Below are 8,825 nucleotides of genomic sequence, written 5' to 3'. Positions count from 1 at the left end.
GGTTTAACGCTTAACCTTCACCTAGATTCAAATAATAATAATAATAATGGCATTGCCAATTGTATAGAAGTATATAGCATTTAGATAGTACTCGAAATAATTGTCATTGTCTTACGGTGAAATTATAATAATATTCTATACCTAGCCGCGGCGTGGTTATGGACATTAAGTCTTATCGAAACAATTATTCTGCTCTACGGTATATACTTAACGGTTTGATTGTTTGTTTGCACGTGGAAATCAAATAATAATTTAATTATTCATAAATAATTTACGTGTTGTAATACAAGCTATACAACCCACAGCTCTTGCGTTGACAAAACCATTTAAAAATTATATCGTCTAAAGATATACTTACGTATTATATAGATACTTATAACTTATTAGTAATTAGGTACTTGGTATAATAATATGAATAATGGTTAAAATGATTCGACACGTACCTAGCCTGCAACGGCTGGTGCATGTGTAATACTCGCTGTTCGATAGTGGTATCGCTTTCGATAGTAATTCGGTGGTAATGTGGTATGATAATAATAAAAATAATAATAATATTAACAACAATAATAATATAACACATCATCGATTCGCCCGATCTGTTGCATAATAATAATTAATCATTTTACTGCAAGCGAATGGATAATAATTATTTCGGTAGCATATTTAAATTTAGAAATTCCGTCAGCGCGTGTGAGTTAAAAGACGTTGATCTATGTAATTGCATTTCGGATTTAGTGTTTGGTCTTTTATCCTCCTCGAAACGTCGCCCGTTTCAACGTTATAGACGTTTGTCCCCTAAGGAGCTATATAATATAATAAGACGCGGCGAGCCAACAAGCCATGGAAAGCTTCCAAAATACGAATCGATGATGAATGCGATCCTTTTGGCGGACATTATTTTCGCATAAAACACCATACGAATATTATCATTCTATTTATTTATTTTTCTTGTTCGCGTCGAGAACTTCGTGTAATGGGCTCCTTCCTGCCCGCGCGCCTTCCAAATATAGCGCTCATTAATTATACAAAGAAATGTATCATAATATTTTGTGGTTTCTGACGAGAAATGATAATAGTTTTTGGCCGGATACTTTGTGGATGTTGAACTGTGTCAGTCCAGCTCCAGCCAGCATTCCGAATATAAGAACATACATTTTAAGCGTAACATACCGAGATTACGAATTTCGTGTCACTGAAAATTATTACTTATTTACTAATCATATAGGTATTGCAGATTTTCTAAAGCAAAGTAAATAATAATTGTAGTCGACAATTTTGAATTTGTGGCGCCGGACAGACGGCGGCATTACTTGGTGGAATTAATCTGTATGCCGTATATATGCGATAGCTGGTTATACAGTATTACTCGTCGAACCAATAAGTCTTATACATTAATGTTTGAAGTGTTTCGAAGAGTCTGTGCTTAAATTTATTAGCAATTACTGGTGGTGAACAAAAAATAATATACAGTCGACTTATTTTTTATTTCAATATCGCGTGATCGTGCAGCGTTTCTGCCGCCGCGCTGAGACTTTCGGAATATTTTATTTATCGTCGTCTCTTAAGTGCACCCATCATATTTATGTAAGTACATTATATGCGGTCTTTCAGACTTTGCGAAGGAAATTGATTTCATTAAATTATAACAACGGATAGAGGCGTACTTGTATTGGTACCTACTTGTTGTTTATGCTGCTTTTGTTCGCTAATTATGTCATTATACGTATTTTGAGTTGTCATCGTTGAATATATTATCATACAATTGCAATATAACGGGTCGGCCCTCTTAAATTTATCGTCAAAACTTCGCTCTTTCTTCCCCCCCGAGGCCTATATGTATTAATTTCTAAAATAACGTTAGTGCTCCCGCGAGAGACTATGTTAATTATTCGAATAATTATTATTTTTGTTCTTCACGTACAAGGTAGAAATATGTGACGAATGACGGATATAATATTATTATAGATACGCATCGCAACATTATTATGTTTTTCTTAGAAAATATCTTTTTTTTACGTGATTTCTTTAATTCATTTTTACTTCTCGATTATGACGCAATGTACACTCGTGCCTCATCGTTGTATGCTAGTAATTATTTTTCAATCCGGTTTTAAGTATATTCGTCCGAAACACGATTTCGTCTTTTACTTTTTTTATAGAAACTTACTTGTCTATAGTATATTCGTTGTTCAACTTGAATTTTGATACGACCGAAGACAAAATATATACACTATGGCAACATTTATTATTATTATGGCATAATCGTACTAAGCAATCCGGCGTATAAGAAATATAACCCAAACAAAATATAATAATAATATTTTTGATAAAGAATAAAAAACAAATGGAAATTACGTAAATGATTTTACTCTTTGACAGACGTTCGCCTATATTCTCCCCCAAAAAACGAAACAGCCCCATGATAAGTTACGTTTATATATTAGATGCGTTACAACCGATAACAAATGTGTTTCTCTTTTGAAAAATGACTTGGAAATGACAATCTTATTTTATTAGGTTTTTAGACACATTGTCGTTGTCCCAAAATAAATCGAAGACTCGCGAGCGTGAGGCGTTCTTATTGCTCCGCGGGGGACGATAAGTCCAAAAATAATAACTTGGTCTCGATCCCTATATAGTTTTCTCAGCAGTATATATACATATTATCTGCGGTATGTACGGTTTTTGAAAAATATTGCTTATTGTTTATTATTATAGAGTGGTTTTAGGCGTTTTATTTCAAACGTGACAGTTATATTATTATTCACACCACGAATTATGGTATCGTTAAAAAAATTAACACGACAATACGTGTTTTATATAATTCGATTTTTAATTTGTGCACAAAGAAGATACTATTTATTATACATTCCTCAAAATAGATGTTAATCGGGCGATTGGTATAATAATAATGTAATGGCGTAAAATATACTACAACGTATTTAATATAATATATACGAATAATATATTGATGAAATCCATATGCGACGTGCACGTTTTAACTTTGTCTATATAATATATATAATATATAATATTATGTACTTCATGGATGGCCCGATTTATACCTATCGGATTACATGATTCTGTTGCCAAATTGATCGTGCTCGCGTATATGTTATGTGCCGTCCAAAATATATTATATACCTACAATGCGTTTAGTGCAGATATCGTGCAAGTATAATTTTGGATCCCCATCTATATTATATTATAACCAACTCCCATCTCAGCTATATTCACAAAATATATAATATATCAATAAATTACGTATGTATGCGATATTTCCTGCTCGCTCTCCAAACACGAAATCGCGACTTATCGATCCTCTGCAGCGGGATCATTGATTATATAAAACGAGTATTTATCAAATGTCACACCGTACTTCGCAGTATAAGCCACGAATCGTGCTCCGATTTGTCTCGATCGTGTACATGAAGCGCAAAATCAAAAATATGACGACACTTCGATCCACCACCTGCACCTCCCCGCGGTGGAAACGCGGGTGACCGTCGTCGGGGATGACGGCGAGATTTACGGATTTCACGGGCCCATCACCCCCGCCGCTGTGGGACTGTGGGGGGCGTGGGGCTAAGAGGCTTGACTGGATCATCCCCGGCGCGTTTCGACATAGTCAAAAAAACTCGCGCGGTTGCGCGGTGCGGATTATGTATTATATAGGACGAACGACTACGTGTCGTTATTATATATACCCCGCTCGAAAATTTCACCCATATATAATATGTACATGCGTAAGTTCAGTATAGGTACATAATATTATGTATTATAATACATATGTTGTATATATATAGGGCGTGCCGATTTCCCTTGCGTGTTTATGTCGTACCTATATATTAGATATGTATACCGTGACGACTGTGCATGTACCTGCAGTATATGCGTATGGAAAAATAAAAACACGACAACGCGGTGAATCTCCTCCATGTATATACGTATAATATTATAATATATTATCTGCGTGTTGGTGGCTAAATTTCGTAGGGCGGCTTCCGAAAAGCGCGATAAGTCGTCTCGTGTTACGCGACTCACCGCGCCTGCAACCCCCCCCCCCCCCCCCCCCCGAAAATCTGTCCGTCCTTTGACGCGTGTTTCTTCCGGCGGGGTAGTCCTCGACTCTGAATTTGCGTGTCCGTCAGTCGATGGGTCCGGCCGGGGGAGTAGAAAGATTTTGTACCCACGTGTCGAATATTATCGGAGAAACTTCTATCTCGTTGTCTCCCACTCTGCCTGCATGCCCTCACCCTCCCCGTGATTTAATAACATATATAGTGCACATACGGTGCGCAAAGCTATTGTGTCACACTCTGTTTAGATACGTATTATAGGTAATGCTATAATATATGTATATAGATATGCTCGGACGCGGTGACGGCGTTAGGGCGAGAAGATCCCCGCGGGACTTGTCGCCAACGATACGATTATTTATACATTATGTGTGTGAGCAGCACTATCGGTTATATTATCGCTGCAGCGGATAAAATATGTGGCGGCGGTCTTTAAAAATCTCCTTTTGGTGTACCGATAGTCGCTTTTTCTGTACATATTAAATTATATATAGATAGGTAAAAGATGAAAAAAAAACAAAATTCGATTCGATTCTACACGTTTTCTATTATTGTGTTACTATAGGCACAAGTAAGCTATATACGTGCAGTATTATTATATATTTTTATGTACTTGGTTTTTGGAGTCTGACTTTTTTTTTATTCAAATTTCGTTATAATATGTTCAGAAATCATGTACCTGGGTGTTGATCATGCATTCAAAAACTCAATTTCGAAAATAATTTCACTTTGTACCATATGTGACTATAATTTAATCAAAGATAATATTATTATTAAGTGGACTTTTTTAAAACCTTTGAAGTTGTCTACTTTTTATTTAATTTACCGAGTACGTAATAATATTTTTTGATCGTTCTCGATACACTTTTTAACTATATAGTTACAGTTTGGATACCTTCGATTGTGTGATGCGTTAGATGACGTCGTGGTGTAACGGTTAGACGCGTAATCAATGATGCGTAATATAATATTAATCAAATCAAAACTCCCCTAGTCGCACTGTAGACGTTATTATACAGCCGACTCGTTTGGCATATACCCGGGATTACCAGTTAATATTTTTGTATGGCCACTTTAATCTAAAAACAGTAAACATATAAATTAAAAAAATTAATTAAAACTTAATTTAATTCGCCATTAAAATTATTATTTAAAAAATAAATTTCGTGTCTGCAGGCCAGATGAAGTTTGTCCACGGTTAGCCATTTGAGCCGCCCATTTTATGAGCACTGCAGGTATATAATATTATCTAACATGATTATGTTGCACTTGAACGTTTCGAAGGCTGACCTGCATAAGTAATAGGTAACGTCCATATAATATTATGGAATTCCTACTGCAGCTAGTGAATAATATATAAGTACCACGCCATAGGTATATAAATTATCATATTATAATATAGTACCGCACTAATTGTTCTATTGAATTAAATAATATCTATGACTCACTATACATCGTAGAGACACGCTCGGCCCAATTACTTATCCTGTGAACTCTGCCTGCAATACATAATATATATAATATATATTATGGTAATGTATAATATGCACCATTTAAGGACTGCAGGGCTACTATCGAATGATGATACCTATTACTATGCATTTTATGCTTATTAATATTGCGGAGAATATTGCAAACTATCTATATACTGTATTGCAGGAGAGAGTATTGTCCAGCTCAATTGGGTTAGCGCTGCGGTCAAACGCTGCAGCTCATCTAATACGACTATACTTGTACAGATGACCTGCATTTAGACCTGTGACTATATATATATAAGATACGACCAGGTTTCAAAGGCCGGTCACGGTGCACACAATAAATATAGTCGATGGAGACTGCGCAGTGGTCCTCGTTAATGACCAGATCGAATTAAGTGTCAATAATGTCACTATCGTCGGTTCGAAAAGACGAGGGAATTGTGCTATTCGTGCGTCTGTACATACACAATAGGTAATCAATATAATAAATTATATTAATGTATTTTGTGTATAAATATATTGAATTAACTCATCGACTCGTCGGCGAAAAAATATCTTATAATAATGTTAACTGTTAAGTTGTTATTAATAATTAAATTATATTATTAACATTAGATTATATCGTCATCCCAATCCACTTATTGTGACCTGCTCACATGAATATACAAATAATTACCGGTTGCTATTATGTAAAATTATGTAAAAAAAATATATATAAATTCAAGTGCAAGTGCATATAACTTAACTATATCTATTTATTGACGAAGTATTTCCACTGGGAGAGACTTTGTGTTTCCTGTGTATATTAATATCGATTAAGATTATTTTTCTACTATTGTAACAGATTGCCTAATAAAAAAATTATGATAAAAAAAATATATTGCTAATTATAAATATCATTGTAAACGTATATAAATAACCAAGTGCCCTCAATGGAAGGCTTCTTAAATTCGTTTTTTTTTCAGGCCATTAAATCTTAAAATTTAGCAGATCATAAATTGTATTATGAAAAACAAAAAAAAATCTTTTTGATTTAATTAACCTGTAATTATAACATCATATAACTGTATATTTTATCCTATATTTTGCAATGCTTGATGTTTCTTAAGATTTTTATAGATTTCTAAATTCAAAACGAATGGGTCTAAGTGTGCCATGCTCGATGCAATCTGAGAGATTTGACGTTTTTGAGATTTTTTCGAAGATATTTTTAGTGAACACAAATGGCACGTGTATTTCTTACAGGTAGCGTATGTTTGTATTACCTATACCATAACTATAGGTAAAGACACCGAAAACGTTTCAAAGAACCTACAGTAGTTATCCTTCGCGTATTTCGAGTGTTGTATAATATTTAAAAAAAACTACCAAAATCACATAAATTTGTAACTCGTAAGTACTATTATGAACGATGTTTTTCGAGGACAGCGCGTCGCATATTATTAATTCGTGAATCCATCTATTTAAAGCTTGGGTTCCCATCATTCTGCGTGAATATAAATCTCTGTGGACAATGTAAGAAATTATCACTTTCAAAAATCGTTACAATTTATGCGTTAATCAACTTAACGCGTTTATCATTGGTGGATATTGTGTTTAATGATATCACCCACTCTTATCGTACGATAATATTTTCGTGTCTAAAAAATTATCCCTAGGTTATATTATATATATTATTACTCCCAAGCTAAGTGCTACTAATGGGTGGTTCCTTATTCACGCAACTTCATTATTATTTTTTTTTTATTCTAATATCACTTACACTTATTGTGCTTAAATGTAAATTTCTTGTAAAAAAACAAAAAGGGTAGGTATAAATATATAAATATTGGTTAGCTAATATTGGCCATTGGATGATCATCCATCCCCCTTGGAAGATAAAAATCGATTTAATTATGATACAATTTTTGGGTATGTAATCATAAGTTTAGATTACCTTATATTATATTATACCCCTTGTGTCCGTCCGTCAGTCCATTAGTTACTAGTTAATAGTTACGATTGTTGATATTATGATATTTATTTATTGTCCAGTTACATATTAAAGATAATACATAGGTTACCGAATTATTTTAACAAAACTATATGAATATTGATGAATTCAACTTGTACGGAATTTTTATTGGGTATGACATACGAATTTTACAAAAGTGGGTATACACGATGATAATCAAACACGGTAGTTGCAATAGTTATATAGCTAATATTATGATAGTTCAAAGAGATTCACCAAACAGAGGACAACATGACAGCGATAGTATTTATGGCATATTCGTGTTTATTAGGTATATATCTATATATATATTCAATACATTTTATTATTTATTAGTATATACAGTGTATTGTTTGTTGTAACACAACAGTCCATATATCAATATATCATAATATTATGTGTAATTTAAATAACTTAAATGTAACTGCGCATAAACATAGAGTCCTTTGAATTTGGGGAACTCGAGTTTCGTTTAAAATTATTTTTTTACATACAAACCTTACCTTTTATTACCTACCTTAAAACGTAATTTTTTTTGTGCCTATATAAATCAGGTTTTTTGTACACCGATCCTCTCTCCTATAAAAAAGTTGATCGACTCCATGATCCACTGTTGCTGTCATATACTGATGACGGCATAACTGCAAACGTTGGAAATCATATTTTCGCTGTTGTTTCGCAGTGTTGTATAATATAGTAATAGGTACGATGTCCTGTAATGGGCTGTACGTCTCTATACATATTATATTGTAGGTATTATGATAACAGTTTATTATTTTTCTGCTGGTTCCGGGTTTTTTTTTTTTTTTACTTGTTTTCTCATGTCAAAACTGAATTTGATTACCGTTGGCGGCGTGTGCGCACGTAATCGCGTACACCGAGCGGGTATACGAGTTGAATTATTTATGCGATTTTTGTAATATTATTATTCTTTGTGGTCTACAATAGCGCACTGCAGCTGCAGCAATTTTAATTTACGTATAGTTAAAACTAGAATATAACTCGGTTGTAAGATATTCCGTGGAAGTAAATAATAATTGGATGCGAATTGTAGATACTGCCGTTGAAGCGATGATAGTGGGACTTTTATAATGTATTATAATATATGATACACATAAATGAGCATTGTTCGTTCATTGGTTATACCAACAGCGAGTTTATCGTAAACCAAGATTTCAAAAACTAAAATTATCCAAAAAATTAAAGACCATTGTACTTTTGCCGATTATGTTTAATTTTGTCTATTCTCCTCTGTGAGTTATAATAACTTAATCG

This window comes from Metopolophium dirhodum, chromosome 8 (assembly GCF_019925205.1).
Source record: "Metopolophium dirhodum isolate CAU chromosome 8, ASM1992520v1, whole genome shotgun sequence".
Lineage (NCBI taxonomy): Eukaryota > Metazoa > Arthropoda > Insecta > Hemiptera > Aphididae > Metopolophium > Metopolophium dirhodum.
Note: the sequence above shows the minus strand (reverse complement) of the source record.